We start from the raw sequence: 22983 nt of genomic DNA, 5'->3' as shown, positions 1-22983 counted from the left end.
CTCTATCGGGTAAGTTACCTTAAAATAGTGTCCTTAATCCATGATATACTAGCATATTTCATTGCAATAGAGAACTTTAAAGGTACGTTTACATACACACACGTTTGGTTGAGAAAAGGTGTTCTATAAATTAAAACTTTAAAGGATATTTTATACAGCATTATTTAAAAGTGTTACCACTTAACGTTGCACCTAATTTCAGGATGGACATATCAAATCAAATATGTGTGAAATGTTTTCCAACCACATGGTGTGGTAAGATTGTTCACGTGCTGGCCTTGTCTGTTTTGGAGGAAATGAAAAGTAAGCATCATCTCATGTCCCTTACATTCTAAATAATTCTTCTCCCACGAAGTCCACTGCCATTAAGCACAGCCCCACTCTTGGATACCCTGTAAGGGGCCTCGAAGGTGTAAGTCTTTACAGAACAAGACAGCTTCATCTTTTTCTCACTAAGCAGCTGTTGTGTTTTAATCATTTACATTTTGGTTTGCAGTCCAGCAATTACTAGACAGTGCCACTGGGGCTTCTCAAATTTTAAATATTATTTAATATATACTTACTTAATACTATATAATATTCATATGTATACATATATATAATATTTATCTAGACCTCTATAAGTGCCCTTTTGCTCCCAGCTCTTTCCTCTATTTCCTTTGACTTTCCTCCGGTCCCACTGTCATGCTCAGTCCCCACCAGTGTGTCAGCAATTCCTCTTGGTTACTTTACCCTTGATCATGCCCTACCAGGACTCCCACACCCTCTTCACACCATTTTGAGTCACTTGTTGTTCCGTTCCCTTGTCCCTGGGTTTGTTAACACCAGTACCTTTCTCCCCACCACCCCCTCTCCCATGTCCCCCAGGAACTGCCAGTCCCACTGTTTTCTCCTCCAGATTGTTCATCCAACCTGTCTTATTTAGACAGACCTGTGGAGATAATAACATGCACAAAAACAAGACAGAGGAAAACCAAGCAACAATATACAACAAAACAATAACAAAAAGCCAAAACAAAACAAGAAAGAAAAGTTTGTAGTTAGTTCAAGGATTGTTTATTGGCCTTTAGGAGTGTTTTCCAGTCCAGTCTGTTGGGGCGCCACGCCTTGGCTTCAAAGTCCACCTTCAGCATTCCCTGGGGACCTCTGCGTTCCATTCCCTTGCTGTTCAGTTGCACCCCCACTTAGCGCCTTGCCTCGGTGTGGCAGGATCAGATCAGGTGCAATTCGCACACTGTGTCTCTGGTAATGTTCCCTGTAGGGCTATGGGTCAGTGAGGGGCATCATGTCTCATAGTGGGGCTTGCCATATGGTCCTCTCTGTGAACTGGCTGCTCTAATTGGGGACATCATCTCTGTGGCCTGGTGGGCCAGGATGTACACCACTCTCCTCCTCCCATTTCATCTGCTCCCATGTGCTCCGATCAGATATGTCCCTCTCCTGGAGCTGCAGATTCAATGCCGCCCTTTGAAATAAATTCTACTGGGGAAAGGTGTCTACTTAGTAGTTGGGATTGGGGCCAGCCCCCCAGACCTCTCCACTGATTCCCTACTGCGCTCAGGCATGTTGCATTCACGTCTTGCAGCACTAGGTTGAAGTCTGGTCCCTCTTTCCCTGTGGAGATATAAACAATACCCTCCCCTTGGGTAGGTTAGTGCCCTGTGCCCTTGCTAGCCGTTTATTTTTGTTATTATATATTTTCCTAGATAAATACATGTACATATGCAAATATATTTATATATGAGGATGGTGAAATAGATCTATGTGCATATATTTATAGGTTTAGTATTAAGGTAGCAGAAGGACATTGGGCCTCCACTAAAGTACTCACTCAATGCAAGAATACTTTCTTCTATTAAACTAGCACTCTGTGATGCTTACCTTCCCGACACAACTGCTGAAGACAAAGTGGGTGAATAAGCAAATATGGTGAAGAAAGCTGATGGTGCCTGGCTATCAAAAGATATAGTGTTGTGGTCTTAAAGGCTTGAAGGTGAACAAGCGGCCATCTAGCTCAGAAGCAACAAAGTCCACATGGAAGAAGCACAGCAGCCTGTGTGATCACTAGGTGTTGAAGGGATCAGGTATCAGGCATCATCAGTACAAAAAAATCTTACCATGGTGAATGAGTGGGGAGTGCAGAGTAGAGACCCAAAGCCCATTTGTAGATCACTGGAGATCCCCTTACAGAAGGGTCTCAGGAGGAGACGAGTCAGTCAGGGTGAGATGTAGCAATGATGAAAAATACAACTTTCCTCTGGTTCCCAAATGCTTCCTCCCCCACCACTATCATGATCTCAATTCTACCTTGAAAGTCTGGCTAGAACAGAGCATGTACACTGGTACAGATAAGAACTGGAAACACAGGGAATCCACAGGCTGGATGATCCCTTCAGGACAGACAAGTAGTGTGAGTGGAGATACTGGGAGGGTAGAGGGAGGGTGAGTTGTAAAAGGGGAACCGACTACACGTATCTGTATGTGACTTCCTCCTTGGGGAATGGACAACAGAAAAGTGAGTGAATGGAGACGTTGGACAGGGTAAGATGTGACAAAATAATAATTTATAAATTATCAATGGTTTATGAGGGAGGGTGGAGCAAGAAGGGAGGGAAAAAAATGAGGAGCTGATGCCAGGGGCTTAAGTGGAGAGCAAATGTTTTGAGAATGATGAGAGCAATGAATATACAAATGTGTTTACAAAACTGATGTATGCATGGATTGTGATAAGAGTTGTATGAGCCCCTAATAAAATGATTACAAATAATATTTAATATTTAAAGTCTGAAAGCCAAAATCACTACCTTCAAGTCAATTATGACTCACAGTGACCCAATATGGCAAGGTTGAACTGCCCCTGTGGGGTCCATATATATACATATATATACAAACATACAATTGTATAGAGGGTCCCTGGTGTTGTAGTGGTTATGCATTGTGCTGATGTCCACATGGTCAGCAGTTCAAAGCCATTAGCAACTCCTCAGGATGAAGACTGGGCTTTCTACTCCCATAATCAGTTACAGTCTTGGTCACTCACAGGGGTTGCTATGAGTCAGCAGTGGTTCGATGGCAGTGAATGAAAGGGCTACAATTGTATACACATTATCTAAAATGCAAGTGTATATATAAAGTATATATAATTGAAAATAGTATATAAAAATTAAAAACCTATCTGCCTTTCATGATAAATTGGGATAATTACACTAGATCCAATCACAACTCGAAATTAAAATTTTGCAAAATATTTTTTGTATGGTAACCTGAGAGCTATTGTGAGAACCAAGACAAGCACAATGAACCTAACTTTAGAATTTCTGAGTATATACATAAAGTCCTTAATGTTTTAGCATATAATTAACTAAGGGAGAAAGCAAAGAAAGAAGGAAGAAAAATGTGTAGCAATCTGATCCCATACAATAAAAGCGAAGAAAAGCTATGAAGGTCAGTAACACACCAGGGCGCCTATGTCATAACTGACTGGACTACAACAAATCTGCTTTATTTTATAAAAGAGTTCAGAATAGGCCCAGGCACTGTGGCAGCAAGATAGAAGTACCTATTTCAGGTCAATAATAGTCTGGTGGGTGAAATACACAATAAACAATAGCATAAATAATTATGATTACATCATATTGTTGAGAAGTAATCCGAATGAGGCAGACATAGGATATAAGAAAGTAGTTGCTTTAGTCATTGTTGACATACTAGGGTACTTCAGTATAGTCTCTCCAAATAAGTGAGATTCGAACATAAAAAAAAGAAGGAAGGAGACTAGCCATTAAATAACATCCTGATAAATGGAGCACAAATCTCACGATATTCTGCACTAGGAAAAGGTGCTGCACCATAACTCTTTCAAATATTACAAAGCAATGACATCACTCTGAGGGCTAATGTGCTTTTGACTGAAGTCATGGTGCTTTCAATTGTCTCATATATATGAGAAATCTGATAACAAATAAGGAAGACTGAAGAAGAACTAATGCCTTTACATTATGGTGGTGGCAAAGAATATTAAATATATCATGGATTGCCAGAAGAACAAGGCTGTCTTAGAGAAAGCATAGCCAGAATGCTCCTTAGAATCCAAGGGGACAGCCAGGCACCATCAACTTTCCTCACCACATATGTTATGCACCCATTTTGTCTTCAGTCATCATGTCAGGAAACTGAGCACCATGGAATTCCAGGTAATTAGAACAAGTGTTCTTACATCGAGGGAGTACTTGAGTAAAGACCCAATGTTCAACTGTTAACAATACTTAAATATAAATATATGTACATAGATCAATTTCCATATTGTTACATATTCATATATATTTACATGCTTGTATTTAGATCTCTATACATGCCCATTTGCCTAGCACTTTCCTCTATTTACTTTTACTTTTCTCTTGTCCCAAGATTGTGTTTAGCCTTCATTTGGGTTTCAGTAATTCCTCTGGGTTACATTGCCCTTGATCAAGCCCTACCAGGCATCCTATACCCTCCTGGCCATCAATTTTAGCTCACTTATTGTTCCCTTATCTCTTGGTTTGTTAGCACCCATTTCCTTGCCCCTGTCTCCTCTCCAGTGTACCCCAAGACCACTGGCCCATTGTTTTCTCCTTGAGATTGTTTGTCATGCCTATCTTACCTAGATAGATATGCATAGATGATGATAAGCACAAAAATAAGGCAGAGCAAAACAAAAGAACAAAAGAAAAAAAACATCAAAAACAACAACAAAACCCAATGACAAAAAAAGAGAAAAGCCTATAAATAGTTCCAGGTCTGTTTGTTGACCTTTAGGAGCGTTTTCTCGGTCAAGTCTAATGGGGTGCCATGCACTGGTCCCAAAGTCTGTTTTTGGTAGTCCCCAGGGACTTCCCTTGCTGCTCTGTTGCACACATCTTAGCATTTCACCACAGCTATCAAAATATATAGAATCTGACGTCTTAATGGCTTGAAGCTAAACAAGCAGCATCTAGCTGAAAAGCAACAAAGCCCACATGGAAGAAGCACACCAACCTGTGTGATCATGAGGTGTCGATGGGATCAGGTATCTATCAGGCATCAAAGGCCCAGAACAAGCCCATCTGTAGAAAGTTGGACATCCCCTCACAGAAGGGTCACAGGAAGTGATAAGCCAGTCAGGGTGCAATATAGCATCACAGAAACATATAAATTTCCTCTAGTTCTTTAATGCTTCCTCCCCCCGACTATCATGACTCCAATTCTACCTTACAAATCTGGGTAGACCAGAGCATGTAAACAGGTACAGATAAGAGCTAGAAACACTGAGAATCCAGGACAGGCAAACCCCTCAGGACCAGTAATGAGAGTAGTGACACCAGGATCAGAAGGGGAAGGTGGGGTGAGAAAAGAGGAACTGATCACAATGATCTACATATAACCCCCTCCCAGCAGGACAGAGAAATGAAAAGTGGGTGAAGGGAGAAATCTGTCAGTGTAAGACATGAAAAATAATAATAATTTATAAATTATCAAGGTTTCTTGAAGGACGGAGGGTGGAGCAGGGAGGAAGGAAAAAAATGAGCAGCTGATATCAAGGGCTCAAGTAGAAGGAAAATGTTTTGAAAATGATGATGACAACATATGTACAAATGTGCTTGACACAACGGATGGATGTATGCATTGTGATAAGAGCTGTAGGAGCCCCCAATAAAATGATGAAAAATAAAAGAATTCAAGCGGACAAGACATTGTCTCAAGTACTTTGTACATATTATCAGGAGGGGCCAGTTCCTGGAAAAGGACATCATGCTTGGTAGAAAATCAAAGAAAAAGAGAAAGGCAAGATAGACTGACACCCTGGTTTTAACAATCGAGCAATGTTTGGTTCATTTGTAAATGGGGTCGCTATCAGACGTAACCTACTTGAGGGCAACTAGCACTAATAAGCTAGCAATTAATTTCATCTTTTTATTTATAAAAATGCTTCTATTTTCTTTCTCTGAATTCCTAAAATCATCACTATCCATGCCATCCATTTGTCTTTTAGAATATCTAGCATCCCCTATGATTCATACTTTGATCCATGAGGATTATTTAATTATTTAAATTATGGAAAGTTTAACAAGGTTTGTAACCACAGTGCCAGCATGACAGCCGAGAAAACTGTAGCAAATAACAGTCATGAATAAATCCCTTTTACTTTGGAGCCCTTTACCAGAAGAGACAGGAAAGATACAGAGGCACTGGCCCAGAGTAGAAGCTCTCAATCGAATCTCAAAATATTATCTGAATTGTTGTTAAGATTTTCCAGGTGTATGACAAGTATGTGGTTGTGAGTATTATTCTGTACATAAATATAGAGGATATGTGTGTATATACCTTCTAATTTTCCATTTCTTATATTCACTTGCATTCTGGTTACAAGTACTTGTTTAGAAGGCCACAGTGAATTCTAGCTAGCACTCTGGACAGGAAGCTCATGTAATCTGTTGTGTCTCTACATATGAAGGTATATTTCAAATCAAAGTGTTTTAAAATAATAGCCTAACAAGCTCATTCAATAACATGTGGCATTGATTCTCAATAGAAATCCACACATTTTTATTATAAAAATGAAAACTGGTCAGTCTTTTTTTAGAAGAGATGATTGAAGAAGTTTTAGGAATTTCCTTTATATCTCAGCTTATTGGTTTATAAAAGAGCCCTAGTGGCTCTTTGGGATTAAGTATTGACTGCCAACCTGGAACTGATATGACCCCACTCCCAGCTCAGCAGACAAAGGGTAGGACTATTTGTTCCCAGGCAGATTTGCTGTCTCAGAAATCCTATGGAAGAGCTAACTCTATTCCTTAGGTTTCTCTGAGTCTGAATAGATTCACAGCAGTTGGGTAGTGTGTATAGGCAAACAAAGGGCCTAAGAGATGTTTACTTTTATTTTGCCAAAAAAACCCAAAAAAATTGCTGAAAAATGAATGAAGATATAAAGTAAGCCAATAATTAAAAGTTCAGCTGCTAACAGAAAGGTTGATGGTTCAAACCCATTAGTAGCTTTGTCAAACAAAAAACAAGAATCCCCTAGTGATCTCTTCTCTATGATGATTACAACCTAGGAAATCCTATGGGGCATTGATACAGTGTCCTGCAGGTTAACTAGGTGTAGGAATTGCCTCAGTGGTATGCAACACTGTATACACACACACACACACACACACACATGCACACACACACACACCTAGAGAAGGAAAGCGAGAAGTCAAGAGGGGTCATTGCTATCGATAGCAATGTTGTCTTTGATGTTGACTGTGAATTCTATCAACGGAAGATTTTGCCCTTGGCCCTCAGAGAGAACAGTCTTTGACCAATATCACTTCTCAATAAAATTTACCTGTCATTGTAATTTTTAATTGCATTTTTATTAGAGATTTTTATAAAGAATATCTGCAAACTACCATCAAAATGTCCTGAAGACACCTACATGATGAGGAAAATTCACCCCCTGTGAGTTTTGGGGTGAAGATAGAAATCTAGGTTCCTGGAAGCTGGGAAATAAGTGTTTCTGTTTTTAGCAAACGCCAACAAATTTTAAAACCTCTCATTATTGAGTGAACAAATATGAAGCTCAAACTTAGATGTTCTGATTTGGGCACCATAAAACAGAAAGGCAATTTCTGATATTTTCTTATGCTGTAACATGGGTAACAGCTAACTTTTCTCTACACATATAGAGCTCTTTGCAACACTGAAAGAGCTAGAAAGCATTTAGCACAATTACACCGGCAAACCTGTCTTTCTGACTATATCAAGTTGTGGAATAGTTTCAAAGACTGATCTAGCTTCTTAGGAATCATGCACAATCTCCAAAACAAACATAGTGATTATCAAAGAAGGTAGACTGTGTACATCTTGAAATATTGAGTTAATTGGATAATTTCGACTTAAATTGTTTCTTCCAGTAAATTCAAAGAGGTTCACAGGGTATTTTACACAACATAAAAATAACCAATATTCAGTAAATGGACGGAGTAATTGTTTCTCAATAGAAAACCTTCAAGAACCCAGGCCTCCCTACAGAGATCCAAAGTGAAAATTTTATACGCTTTCACTATAAATGAAATTACTTTCTAAACTTCCTGGGAGATTTTTCTACAAATGGATAGAGCTGAAAATGTAGATAACTATGAATGACTGGTCTTGGTACAAAAGACTAAATAAAGATTTATGAGATAAACTTCCAGAAGTGTGGTACTCTGGTTCACGTTGAAAATGTGCGATTGAAATAAAGCACAGTGGCACTTTAACATCTTTATCAGTTTTATAACATGCTTCTAAATGAACCATTTTACTGGGCATCCTTTTTGTAGTAAAAAAGGTTAATTATTTCACCTAACTTTGTGCAGGCTATGGTTAATTTGGGATAAGTAAACAATTGTTCAAAGCTGCTCTACTGCCCCATGCTGTAATTCAGGGATGGCTTTGGATTTATGACTGCTAAAAACTCCCTTTAGCTCAGAAAGCATAATGCTGTCTAGGCCACATTGACCCGTAATTTATGATGTCTCTTCAGCATCCATAATAACATAGTTTGTTCTGAGATGGAAAAAGTGTGGAGCATTACATGCCAAGGCTGAAATTCTGAAAATATTGTTTTCCCTCTGCTTATGTTCTGAATATTACAGTAATTTATTCAACTTGAATTTGAACAGACACTCTGCGACACTCCATTTTCTCCGGAAGCACACCTCTGTGGAGATGAGATCACATGAGATTGCAATGATTAAACTGCTGTATGGAAAATAACAAGGCTATTTTGGATGGCACTTTCTGAGTACATATTCGAAGAGATGGATGCCTACAATTAGCTATAAGAGAAACGTACTCACAATGCATATATTACCCGATAAATAATGACAGTTTAAACAGAAAATATATATTGAAAATGCACGAGAAAATAAATGCCAGAGAAAAAAAAGCACAGCGTGTATGTTCTCATTCCCAGCTCCTCTCCTCCCCTGCTCTGCTAGAATAACTCCTCCCGCTGAGGTCTACGGCTACCTGCAAACAATATTCAGAAAACCTTACCATAAGTTTTATTCTTTTAGCTGTACCACTTTGGGTTTCCTTCTTACAACATCCACAGGGCTAGGTTAGTGGTTACTTGGTTAGAAATTATCCCAGAAAGAGTACAGGGAAAACGATACGTGGCTTCGCTATGTTGTCGGACGCAGAACAGACACCTCATACAAAGTGAATCAACAGTAAATATTCGCTTCGCTTTTACAAGTTCTTCCAGAATGCCTTCATGGCTAATGCATCTGGCACTGTGCTTACGTCATGACTATGACTCAATTCCATATTTCCCTTCTCAATGGGACCACGCTTAAAGAAGATTTCTAATTTGAAAGATTATATCAAATTGACATGTAATTAATTCATGAGGCTTAGGAAATGCCAATTTAGAAACATTTGCGTCTTTACACAGGAGAGTGCCTTCAAGCATTAGAAATAACTAGATACATGAATTAGTATAGCAATGAGAGACAACCATGAACCGATTTCCCATGTGTTCAAAGATATTAAATATTAAGTTAAAAGGAAGAAAAAACGGATACCATTCTTCTCTGCTTGAGAGACAAATTTGGAGTCAATGCAATGGAAACCAAGGGGTCTTGGAATTCATCCCAGCACTAGTCAGCTTTCACCTTCTGGGGTACAAAACAATAGCCACTCGCTTTCCACAAAGGATATGGTTAAGAGGATAGTGGAGCATATGGGGGAGTCTCTGATTCATACAAGTAACTACTGGTCAACTAATAACCTGTGGTTCAACTCCACTCAGAGGCATCTCGAAAGGAAGGCCAGGCAACCAGCTGTAAAAGGACTAAGTTGTGGCACACAAGGCAGCCATCCTCGGAAAGCAACTGTCTGGTGAAAGAGTGGCAGTGCAAGGCTGAATTATACCAGGAAGGCCTTCTTCACTCTTAGACTGTACACTTGTGGGAAGTGGGAGAAGAGATGCCAAGTGAAACTCCAGTGGATGTCATTTAACATAGAAACCATGAGCCACTTCAAGCAATGCTTACATGTGAGATGCTTACATATATATATATATATATATATATATATATATATATATATATATATATATATATATATATATATACATTTGTCAACTCAAGGGACATCTGAGATATTCATGTATATCAACATGTGTATCTTACATACGTTTTAAAGTTTTTTTCCCTTTGGTTCGTTCAGTTTAAGATATACCGTTCTTCATTTTTGGCTTTCTAAATATAAGCCTTTATACATTTCATTATATCATGTATATAAAGAATGGGGAACACCTATTTGACTAACCAGAACTGACTGTAGTAATCTTTACTTGACCCCTACTTTAGTAACCAACCCTCCGATTGATCCTTTGGGAAATGATCGCCTCTCTATTATACAGATCCCTGTTGAAACTCTGATCAAGGTTCTTGTTTAATCCTAGCTGGGGTGTAGGAAGGTGACACACCGTCGGTCCTCAGACTTTCCATGCACAAGTCAGCTTGAGGCTCATTAAAATCCTCACTGCTGGGACCCCCACTGAAGCAGGAATGGAGCCTGAAGAATTGTTCTTCAAACACATTTCCAGGTGATGCTGGACCATTTATACAGAGAAATTTTATTTTAAGCTTTATACTTTCCAGACTTTGATTTACTACTCAAAGGCAAAATGAACCGTGAGTTCATTCACTGCAGACCTTACCTGGCAAGGAGGTACAATCTCTATTGCCTGGGTTCCCTGAGAAATCCAAGTGTAGATTCATTCCTGTATCTGTTGCTGTAATTCATTTAATTTTGTGAAATTTCCTTAAATAATTCTCTGCCAGAGCTCCAAAGCTTGATATGGTGTAAGTTGCCCAAATATACATACATAAAAACAAAATGCAACACTCAAACTCACTGACTTTGAGTTGATTATGACTCAGTGACACTGTAGGTAGCATAGATGTGCATGCATCGTTTTTGCGACTGTCAGTATTTGCGGAGGCAGCCACCTTTCTCATGTGGAGCAGTTGGTGAATTTGAACTACTGGCCTTTCAGGTAGAAATCCGCCGTTCAACACATTATGCTACTAGAGCTCCTGTTTATAGTAGTACTTTTTAAGTAGATATTTTGTTATCTCACCACATATAAAGAATTAATAAACTGCCATACACAGAGGATATATTTTATCTTAAATCAACTGTAACCTTTAGAAAAACCTGCCTTGCATTCAAATTTGTGCAAGGAAAAATGGCTTCGGTCCTTGGGTGGCACAAAGGATTTGAACTCTATTATAGTTATTTGCTGTGTTGGATGCTTCTTGAAATGTTCAATAGTTTGACCAAGCAGTAGTTCAATATTGAAACTGGAGGCTTGAATTTTTTTCTTTAGTTCTTTCAGCTTCAGATATACTAAGTGTTCTTCATTTTTGGTTTTCTAAATATGGGTCTTTATACATTTCATTATAAGATTTTACTTGGTCTTCTTGAGCTGCCCTTTGAAAATTCCTGTTGACTTCTTTCACTTCATAACTTCTTCCAACTGCCTTTGCTATGCTCTCATTAAGGGAACTTCAAGAAGCAGAAACGGGCAAAAACCAGTGGTCCTGGCAGGAGAAGTTCAAGCTTCACAGAAAGCATGACCTAAAAAACAAGACTCCAGCCACTGAAATGTCTCAACAAGCTGATGAAGCCCTAGAGGCACTGCTGAGATTTTCTTAAAGAAAGACCACTACATGTTCACTGAAAGACCACTACATGTTCGATTGATTTCAGGAGCTCTGTATTTGTATCCAACCAAAAAAAGCTGTTACCCAACAGAATGCTCAAATTACAGAATGCTATCATAAGCATCATACTCAGGTAAAATTTGGCTGAAGTGCATCCAGCAGCGTTTCCGCAGTACACTGACAGGGAGCTGCCAGAGGTTCACATCAGATTCAGGAGAGGATGTAGAAAAATGGGTATCGTAGCTGATGTCAGATGATGTTGGCTACAAGAGAACGCCAGAACGATGTTACCTTGTATTGATTGATAATGCCAAGACAATCGACTGTGTGGACCACAACTAATTATGAAAAGTCTGCAGAAGAACAGGAATTCCAGAACACTTAATTCTTCACGTGGATCAGAGGTAGCTGTGGAAGCAGAACAAAACATACTGAAGGGTTTAAATTCAAGAAAGGTGTGTGCTGGGATGATATCCTCTTACCATATTTAGTCAATCTGAATGCTGGGCAAATAATTAGTGAAGTTGGTTTTATAAAGAAGAATGCAGCAGCATCTGAATTGGAGGAAGGCTTATCAACAAACTGTAATATGCAGATGACACCACCTTGTTTGCTGAAAGTGAGGAGCATTGAAAGCACTTGCTAATGAAGGTCCAGGATTGAGTTCTTCAATATGGATTACAACTCAAAGTAAAGAAAATAAAAATCTTCACAACCGGACCAGTATGTAGCACCATGATAAATGGAGGAAAGGTCGAAGTTATCAAGGATTTTGTCCACAATCAATCCCCATGGAAGCAGGAGTCAAGAGATCAAACAATGCACTGAATTGGGTAAATCTGCCGCACAAGTTCTCAAAGTGTTGAAAAGCAAGAATGCTACTTTGGGGCTAAGGTATGCTCACCCAAGCCTTTTTACTTTCACTCACCTCGTATGAATGTGAAATGTTGATAAGGAAAACCAACAAAAATTAATGTAGTGAATTATGGAGTTAGCGAAGGATAGTGAAGGGCTTAAGTGGAGAGCAAATGCTTTGAAAATGATGAGGGCAAAGAATGTACAGATGTGCTTTATACAATTGATGTATGTATATGTTTGGATTGTGATAAGAGTTGTAGGAGCCCCTAATAAAATCTTTAAAAAAAAAAAAAGAAAGAAAGTACCATAGGCTGGCAAAAGGAAAAAAAGAAATCTGTGTGGAAGATGTACGATAAGAATGCTCTTTAGAGGCAAAACTGGGGGACTTCGTCTCAAATACTTTGAACATGTTGTCAAGAGAAACCAGTCCCTGTAGAAGGACATCATTCTGGGTAAAGGAGAGGGGCCGTAAAAAGGGGAAGATTTCCAATAAGATGGATTGACACAGTTGCTGCATCTTTGGTTTCAGAAATAAAAACAACTATGAGATGGCACAGGACTAGGCAGTGTTTTGTTATTTTTTAAAATTTTAAATAGTTTATTGTTTAGATTTGGAGAGGATATATAGTCAAATGAAAATAGACATTAGAGGCTTTTTAAAATTCATTTTATTAGGGGCACATCCAACTCTTATCACAATCCATATATCCATCAATTGTGTAAAGCACATTTGTACATTCATTGGCCTCATCAATCTCAAAGCATTTGCTCCCCACTTAAGCCCCTGGCATGAGCTCTTCATTTCCCCCTTCCTCCTGCTCCCCCCTCCCTCATAAACCCTTGATACTTTATAAATTATTATTTTGTCATATCTTACACTGTCCGACGTCTCCCTTCACCCACTTCTCTGTTGCTCATAGTTATCATGAGTCAGAACCAACTTAAAGGCAGCTAACAACAACATCAACAAAAATAACCTACCTATGTGACATTGAATCACTCAGATTTATAGTGATCTTTGTCTACTAGTATCCAAGTCCTCTGCCAGTGATTAGCCCCTCTTGATGAGATGCCCACAGTTGGCAGGACTAAGCCCTGCAACGCTTGCTCCTGTGGAGGAGTCGCATGCTACTTCCTCCTAGATCAATGTGTCCATTCTTCTACCAATCCATGGGATAGTCATATTTCCCCACACCACAGTTTGCACGTGTTTGGCATCACAGGCTGGCAGTTCAGAGCCACTCAGTAGTGTCGCGGGAGAAAGGCATGGTGATCTGCTTCTAGAAAGATCACAACCAAGCACTCCAATGGGACAACTACTGTGACATAAGTAGTAGACTGATCAGGACTTGGAATCAACTGCCCAACAGGTATGTCTTTTGGATTTATTTATCCACTGCTATTTAAGTGGCTCATGTAGATTTTATGCAGTATGGCTATCCTTTCCGAGGCTCAAAGTTGTTTGAGCACTTGCCGATGTTGACAATTCTCTGGGTAGGGCAGACAAAATAGCAACAGCAACAGTAGTTGTAACCCAGGAATTAACTCAGGAAGTCTCTTTAGGAGAATGACAGTGTCTTTCATTCTTAGGTTAGGAATCAGGCATGGAATCTCAGCTTGCAATTCAATTCATCCAGGGACAGAGACTCACTTTGAGACCTTCTGACCCGCTTGTCTGTGATGCTTTCATGTTAGCATTCATTGAGCGTTTCTTACACAAAGACTGTGGCAGCTACATCCGTACACAATGTCTACCATAAAACGAGAGTGGTAGTGCTGAATCTCAAGAATGTGGGCTCTCCAGTTAGTGCACAGGGAAGACTGCAAGGCTGGCCTCAGCTTGAGACACGATGTCCCTTCCCTAGAGAACAGCGCTGCATAAGACAGCATTGAAGGGACAGTTCAAGGAGAACTGCCTGCCTGACCCTCCCACATGTGGACAAACCAAAGGCAGTGTGACAGACCAACAATGGGAGCAAAGCCATGAATTCCCTGAATCCCAACTGGAGGCTTCTGCTTCAGGGGGCAGTGCTTGGCACCTCATCTGATCTGACTGGAAGTTGCTCACCAAGGGGCCACACTGAAAGTCTGAAGGTGTAACAGGGGGGAGGTGGCTGCGGTGCACTAGATCACTCCATTTTAGACATTCCTAATAAATAGTTGCTATAAATGAAATCAGAAAATTACAGGTAATTCTAAGACACTGGTAGGAGCGCTTTACCCAATAAGCAAGGTAATCACAGATTTGCTTATGCTTATTTACTAATTTGTAATGCGTAGTTTCACCTGGGTTGTGAAGCTACCCACTACAGATTAGTAAGTAAAAGTAAAATCATGCTAACTTTGTTTATCCGGTGTTCTGCCCTCACAGGGATTGCAAATTTGAAAAGAGGCTTTGATCTCTAGGAATGTGGTATTGAGTTGAAAGAAAGACACCTGCCAGTCATTCGTAGACACAAAATCTTTCATATGGTGATAAAAGGTGAACTTGCTAATAATAGACTAGCAATTAAGCACAAGTAAACCTGTGCTTACTTTGCTTATTTGGAAATCCAATACTAGATAAGAGAAGCTGTTCAAAAAAGAATGAAATTCAGTCCAAAATATTTGTACTTATAATGTGCTAAGCGTTTTTGAAAATGTAAATATGAGTGAAAACTAGCCCCTAGCTTTACAAATCTACAGTTTAATGAGAAAAGGGGAGATGCATTGTTCATCTTAGATTTCAATCTTGTGTAGGGAATTTTATATGTGAGGCATAAATCTTCCATCTCTATCTCGAAAATACACATGTATTCTTGTCTCCGTTTCTACCAGTTACCTTACATCAAATTGTGATTCAATAGTAGAATTCTCACTTTCCTTGTAAGAAGATGCAATTTCCATTCCTGGGCAAGGCACCTCATGGATGGTCACCACCCATATGCCAAAGGAGGCTTGAAGATTGACAGTATGTTGTGCAAATTCCTGCGTAGCCATCAGACTAAATGACTACAACGAGAGATGCGGTGGTCTTTGGATAGTCAGTTAATGAAAATTTTGAGGCTAATGAAAATCAATGCCCAATTGATCAGAGAGATGACCAGAATTAGCAGTGTTCCATTCAGTTGTGCATAAAATCACCACGCGCGGACTGGGTAGCAGCTAACTCTTACTCCTGCACTCGCAACTATAATTTGCCTCCTAGGCACATTCAGCCTTCCCTCCGTGCGCACCTGAATCCATTGTCTCACTATACTTTGCTTTAAAACTGCCCATGACTACTTCTCATTTCATGTAGAATAAAATCTACTATTTTGTTTGCTGTTATTTAAAATTTTTTTCCAACAGTTTCATGGACATATAAATCACATATCATATGATAGTTGAATCACATCCAGAAGAGTTGTACAATCACCACTACAGTCAGTTCTAGAACATTGTCTGCATTCTTGCACTCATCATTGTCAGCTCCCCATTAAGTCGTAGGGTGAATTGCTGTGCATTAATAGCTATTTGGAAAAATAGGTGCTAAATAAATATTTTGTGAATAAAGGAATTTTGAAATGAACAGATATTTATGGAGTAGAGATTGAGCATGCAAACATGGTGAGGGCCTTTCTCAATACATGGCGTGAAGAGATACTGGGCATTAAGAAACCACAAAAGTACAACAGAAGAAAGATCAATCGATTTTTCAGAATGGCCTTGGTGATAACCTCCTGCAGCGAGTTAAAATAAAGCTGGGGCTTGCGTGATGGGCAGGGTTCCTAGATTGAGTGTGAGAGCATTCCAGGCAGGAGATTATACGAGATTAAAATAGAATGACATAAGAACTCTGCTTCTTTTTCCTTTCTTTTAAAAATTATTTAAAAGACCCTGAGGTGAACCCTTGTACTCTTGATAAAGTCAAATCAGTCAGTATTCTTAGATAAAGGGAAACTTAAAAAAAATCCTAAACATATTAGCACAAAAAATACAAAAGCACTATATAATGACATTACAAGATATTACTATATTATTACTACTTCTTTTAAAGTCTGCGTGGATGAAGAAATAGGGGCCATTGCTTGAGCTGTGAGCATATGCTTGTGGAATATTTGGGCTTGAGAATTGGTATGTGACTGAAAATACCTGATCTACATAGATGTTCATGAGGGGAACTCTAACACAGTTCTTATCAACAAGTAACTGGATTCTAGTTTCTAGCACATTTATATTTTATTAACTTATTTTCTATATTGAAATCATAACCAGGATACAATAATTTCTTTAAAGTGCTATTTGGATGGGATACATTTATTTGAAAAGGTTTTAATACTACACAACTGAGTGGAAGGGTCCATAACAGAAAGGGCTTTGCTTATCTCTCTTTATAGGACACTAGGATTACACGTCAGGTGCCTGAGCTTCATGCTGACAACAGTTAAGTGATACTGAGAACAATATGAACAACGGCTTCCATCTTCTTAGATGTTTACAACCACATCTACGCGGTAGATGCTTAACATACATGGCTGCATTTTCGCCCTTGCAACTAGAGACTTCTGGAGTTACTTCAAAAAAGATAAAGAAAAAAGAAAAGAAGCCTCAAGATATGAGGGAAACAGGGAAGGGTCATAATTGGAAAATTTTTTTCCAAAGGAAATTTTATCCTTACTCTGTCTCAGGGAAAATTAGCTTTTTAAGTCAAAGACATACTAAGAGTGTGTGCCAAGAAAATGCCACTAACCAGATTGACTAACTGTGCCTGTTTTACAAGCAAAGAAACCAAGACTTGGAGGTTAAGTAACTCATCCAATTCTACATCAGTGGTAAATGACACAGCCAGGTCTTTCGTGACCAATACATTACTCTTTCCGCATGTTAAATAAAGAGCAAATAAAGCTTATATTTAACTTCCTCAGACACAGATAATAATGTGCATAGTCATTAGTACACTGCATGCCAATTAGGCATAAATAATTCATGTAAATCATGATGCAAATATACACACATTAGCTTAAGCTGCCTGGTGGTTCATAAGGAAGATTTGCAGTCCTGGGTTGTGGGTAGGCGAGTAGAGTGTGGCTGAGAAGACGCACTGATACCACCTTCCCAAGAGCCCCCTCCCAAATCAATGTCTCCCATGGCAGGGCTCTCCTTTGATCTCTCTCTCTTAAATCCTCAGCTCAGCTCGCTCTCCTCAAAGCTTATGGTGGTTAAGAGGAAAAGGTATTCTTTGGCCTTCTTTCTTATGTAAACCTAAGGGAAAGGAGCTAGGGCCTATGGGTTGCATCTAGGGACAGAAGCTGTTCTCTGCTTTCTAAGACACATGCATGTTGAGAAAATAATATCCAAGTATCATACTCTCTTTAAGAAAAGACATTCTCTACCTCCCAAATCTACCTCTTCTGAATATCATCCTCTATCTAATGAAGGACCGAGCTTAAGTTTTCAGAACCCTCTGTGAACTTAGCATCCAGCATAAATACACACACACACACAGCTTCACTCCTTGTCTCCGCAGTTCTTTTGCTTAGATGGTATGCTTTTCTCTGCTCTTTGGCTCTGATTGCACTTAACGATCCTTCAAGAGTTGACTTCAGTGTCTCTTCCTTTAAGATGGCTGTACTTTCAGAGATTTTAAAATCCCTCTGAAACGCACCTCCCTGTGTTCTTCTTGTAAATATCCACACTACAGCCTGGACAATGACCAGTTTCTTCAGACCTGTCCCCATTTATACATGTTTCTTGGAGGTTTGTTTTCAGCAGAAAACAAACAAACAAACAAACCACTGCCACCAAAATGATTCTGACTCATGATGTCCTCATGTGGATGGAAGTAGAACTTCAAATTCTCCCTAGGTTTTTCTGACCCACTGGGTTGCAACTGACTCTATGGCACCTAATAACAACAGGTACCCAGAAGCACCTCACTTTCCTGATGAGCCATCATCCAAATGCACTGGGCTTGCTCTCCCCATAGCGGCCAAGAAGCCAACTACGCCATCAGTGGATCTTGTAGTTCTGTTGTCTTGCTGTCTCCATTTCTTTGCCTTTGCTTATGACTGTTTTTCAATTGTTACATGTTTGTTAGTTTTCTCTCCTTTCTGTATCCTGGGTCTAGGAGGCTCCCAGCTCAGGGACCCAACGCCCTAAAGATCTGCTCTACTCCTCTCTCTTCTTTCTGGATTGTCATGAATTCTTCTTTTCTGCCTCTGAGATAGCTTACTTTCAGCCTGTAAGGTTGGTCAAACTTAGAACGCCCTTCATTATGGTTTAATATACCTTATTTGCATATCCCACCCTGTCACAAAATTCCATGCATCTTCATTCAATCTTCTTGGTGGGCTACATTAACTTCATTTGCATGGTCCTACCCAATCATTTGGACATTTTGTCTGGAGAGACAAGAACCCGAAGAAGGACCTCATACTTGGTAAAGTGTTGGGGGGGGGTGGGGGAGTGAAAAGAGGAAGACCTTCCACGTGGTGGACTGCCCCAGTGGTTGCATCAATGGGCTCAACATAAAAACAATTGTAAAGAGGCCACAAGACTGGGCAGTGTTTCTTACTGCTGTACTTAGGGTTGCTATGAACTTGAATTGACTCAGTAGCACCTAACAACAACAGGGTCTACCATGGCTGATGATTCAGAGGTAAGTTGTCTAGTGTCTTGTTCCAAGGCACCTCTGGGTCGACTCAGACTTCCAACCTTTTAATGGGCCGCTTAGTATTACATGGCTCAAGGATTCGAATAATTAATGGCATCCAGTTGGTAGACTATTTTGCCTGGTCCTCTCGATCATGTTGTCTAGCTGGTGTAAAGAAAAGGATGGCGTAGTTTCCTCCTTAATCCATGGACTTTCAGATGCTTGTAGCCTGTTTCCTATTTACCCATGTGGTCTCCATCCTGGGCAGAGTTTCTAATGCTGAGTCAAATGGTAACTGGATGTATAAAGTGATGTACCCTCCTTACAGGTGAAATCAGGGACACCAATCCCCAATAAATTAAAATGTAGTTTGTGCAGGTGGCAGCATCACCAATATCAATACATTCTCCCTTGCCTTGATATCAGAGATTAATCTGAAATCAAGGGCAAAGGACAGGGGAGATCTCAGCTGCATACCTATGGAAAGATTAATTGAAATTCATTGCGCTTTCACTAGCAAATGGGCAACAGCTGCTTAGGTGTGTAACTGGTGGATGAAGGTGAGGATAATAGATTTAGGGCCTTTAGGGAGGGGACAATGGGGAGCACTCAGGGAAGGGAACAGCACTTTTTTAAAAGTATGTACAAAAATAAAGATTTCACTGTGGTAAGAAAAAGGAAAATCACAGAGTGGAAGTGAATGGGGCAAAGTGTGGAAACAAATGACCTGCAAAGGGATTCCTGTTTATTACCAAAGAGTCTGAGCCACATGGCAGTGGCTCCTAATAGCTTTGTGGGAGAGTAACGAAGCTTCTACACATATCTCTATTTTGTCACTAGGCGCGGCGTCTACAGAAATGCTGTCATTCTTGTACACGATTATCTTAGTTCCAGGCGGAAAAAAAATGTATTCTAAGTACAGCTATTGAATTTCAACATGCTTCACAAGAGGTCAAAATGACCTGCAGTGAGCATTTCCGGTGCTTTTTATTCTCTGCTATTGAACTTCCATTCAACTTGGGAGGTGAGTTCATACCTCATTTTCTTTCATTAAAAAATTAAAGATACATGTTATACAATAGTATTCACCATTTTTAGCATCGCTTTCAGTGAGTTTTCAAAAATGAATACCATCATGTCACCCCTACCACAATTGAGATGTGGAATCATTGCTGCCCTCAAAAAGTTCCCCTGAGACCCTGCACAGTCAACCTCCCCACCTACTTTCAACCGCAGGCACAATGGTAGGTTTTCTGTCCCTAAAGTCATGCTGTTTTTATGAGTGTAGTACAGATGCAATCATATGGTATGCATTGCTTATTGAATTTTAAAGCTGGCTTCTAACTAGATGCAGAACAATTAATATATTAAAATTTTAGAATGCATTGTCTTTAAGCTGGCTATATTTGGAAAAATATTAATCATTTCTTTGAAAAGTGTAGAATATTTAGTAGTATTATATTCTGTGCATAACATTTGAAATGATTTTGATGTGCTTAATTACAAATAATAGTCCATTCTTGAACTTGCTTCTGAACTGAGCCTGTAACAATGAAGTTTTTACTATTGCAAGCAATAGACTTCAAGTGAAAGTCCCATTAAAAATAATTGGGTAATGCATGTTAAGCATGGCTAGGTGAGAGGGAGAAGCTAAACATTCTTTAACATTTGTTAACTGATTATATCTTCTCTCAGGTCTGTCCATATTCGCAGGAGACTTTTCAATTTCACTTGGCTCAAAGGAGGCAAAATGTCCCATTTTTATTCACACCTTGTTTTGAAAACATGGATTGAAGTGACCGAGTGGGAATGGCATGAAAACGCTGATGTCAGTAAATCACCGGATACTCTTTCTTTTAGAAAACACCTGTGTGCAAAGGGGGAAAGAGAGGCAACACAGGACATTTTACTCAACACTTGAATTTGGGAATTTGGGGTGGGGGAACATGTGAGTACCGGCTCACATGTAGTATTTCACTTCATACACCAAACATTTACACATTTTTATTGCTAGCCATTTAAATTAGACCTAAAACCAGCATCCTTGCTCATAACTTAAATGCCCATCAATGTCAGATAAAGGATGTAGCCCTACTACCATTTAAACAATATGTATCTTCCTATTGCTTTTAATGCTTGAAACTGATATGCACTGAATACTTAGTTATTCAAATGCCCATGTGGGCCCTTGTCATGTTCTTTAGGCTTGAGAATTCTTCCCTGGTGAACCCTTAGCCTTCTTTTATGTCTTGCAACTGACTTTAAATTCTCCAGACACCTTGTTCTGATTGCTAGGTGTGACACGGTGCTTTCTCACACAATGCCCATGCATTCTGTACTTTGTTACATAGACTCCATTGTAACATTCCTATTGCCCCGAGGTGCTACAAACTACGGGACAGACTTCTCTGATAAAAATTAAATATTAAAGGCCAAGCAGAGAGGAAGTAAGTCAAATCTTTCTAATGGCTGAATGAGCATCTACCTTTAGGAGCGCAGTGAGCTCTATTTGCACGACCAGTCCTTGTTATCTATTCTGAACAGAGTTAGATCTGGTGTGGACAAAAATCCTTCTACTATCTTAGCTTGAAATGCTCTTTGTGCATTAAAGTAATACACTGATTTATTCAAAATTATTAATGCTTTGGGTCTCTCACTGGCTTAGAAACACTTTTATGAAGGCTTGTTCATAATTACAAAGTTGTTATTTACTGAAACAATCCCTGGCAAGCTAAGTACATTATCATTATATATATGTGCTGGGTGATTTAGATGTTGTTATGTTTAGTTGTTGTCAAGTAGCTTCTGATGGAAAGTGAGGCTGTGTGTACCAAGCAGAACTGCTTCACAGGGGTATCCAGATGATGACCACTTGGAAGCAGATGCCTGGACCAACCTTCTCAGTAGACATTTTGGAAGAGTCAAACTTGTCCTGAGAAGCCAGTGCTGAGTCCTGGGTGCTGCTCCAGGATTGCTAGGATTCATATAACCCATTGTCTCCGAGTGGATTCTGACTCATAGTGACCCTGTATGCAGTTTCCAGGACCACACATCTTTCTGGGAGCAGACAACTTCACCTGCATCTGGAGGAGTCACTGGTGCGTGTGAACTGGTGATTCCGGGTTACCAGCCCAGTGCACCACCACACTTGTCACTTGCTATAACTTTGAGTGGCGCGAGGGCACGATGTATCGTAGAAGAACATGGTCTTATTCAGCAGAGCCTTCCCCTCCAACAGTGCCAGCGCTAGGATGAAGACACCTTTACTGTTTATAGCAACAATTTCAAATTCACCCCACAAGCAGCATAAGCTAACAAATAGTGGATTTTAAATTTGCCACAAACTATCTCGACAAACATGTTTTTCCTCATAATTTCAACTGCATCCATAAAATCACTTGTCCCCCCAAAATGAAATCGGAATCTGTATTCTGCATGTTGCCCTGGAAAGAACCACCACCATAAATCTACCATTTCACGTGTTTCCCCAGTTTGGCATAGGCCTGCAGGCCAATTCATGAGGGACAGATATGGGGCTCTCATTGCCAAGTGATGGCTGCCGCTGGCTCTGATTGCCAGTGAGCTTGGAGAAGAATCAAATCCGCAACTTGTTCAATAATTGCGTCTAGCAGCTTTCCCCTGAGCAGCAAGGACCCGGCTCATCGGTGCTTTCGCTATCCAGAGATATGAGCAAGCCCAAATCATCAGGTGGAGGAACGTCTGCAGCACTAAGGGCCACTCCCTGAAGAATTTCTCCTCTCTTACAGTCATTGTCAGATACAAGCATTTGCT

At 39.8% G+C, this 22983-nt stretch overlaps 1 protein-coding gene across 1 annotated transcript in view; it reads right to left on the bottom strand.

The window, feature by feature from the left end:
* The window catches only part of CNTN3 (contactin 3), a 379845-nt gene that overhangs the window by 89883 nt on the left and 266979 nt on the right, over positions 1-22983 (bottom strand). The gene's annotated exons all lie outside the window — the stretch shown is intronic.

The sequence above is a fragment of the Tenrec ecaudatus genome, chromosome 5, assembly GCF_050624435.1.
Source record: "Tenrec ecaudatus isolate mTenEca1 chromosome 5, mTenEca1.hap1, whole genome shotgun sequence".
Taxonomy (NCBI): Eukaryota; Metazoa; Chordata; class Mammalia; order Afrosoricida; family Tenrecidae; genus Tenrec; species Tenrec ecaudatus.
Note: the sequence above shows the minus strand (reverse complement) of the source record. Positions and strands in the feature narration are given on the sequence as shown.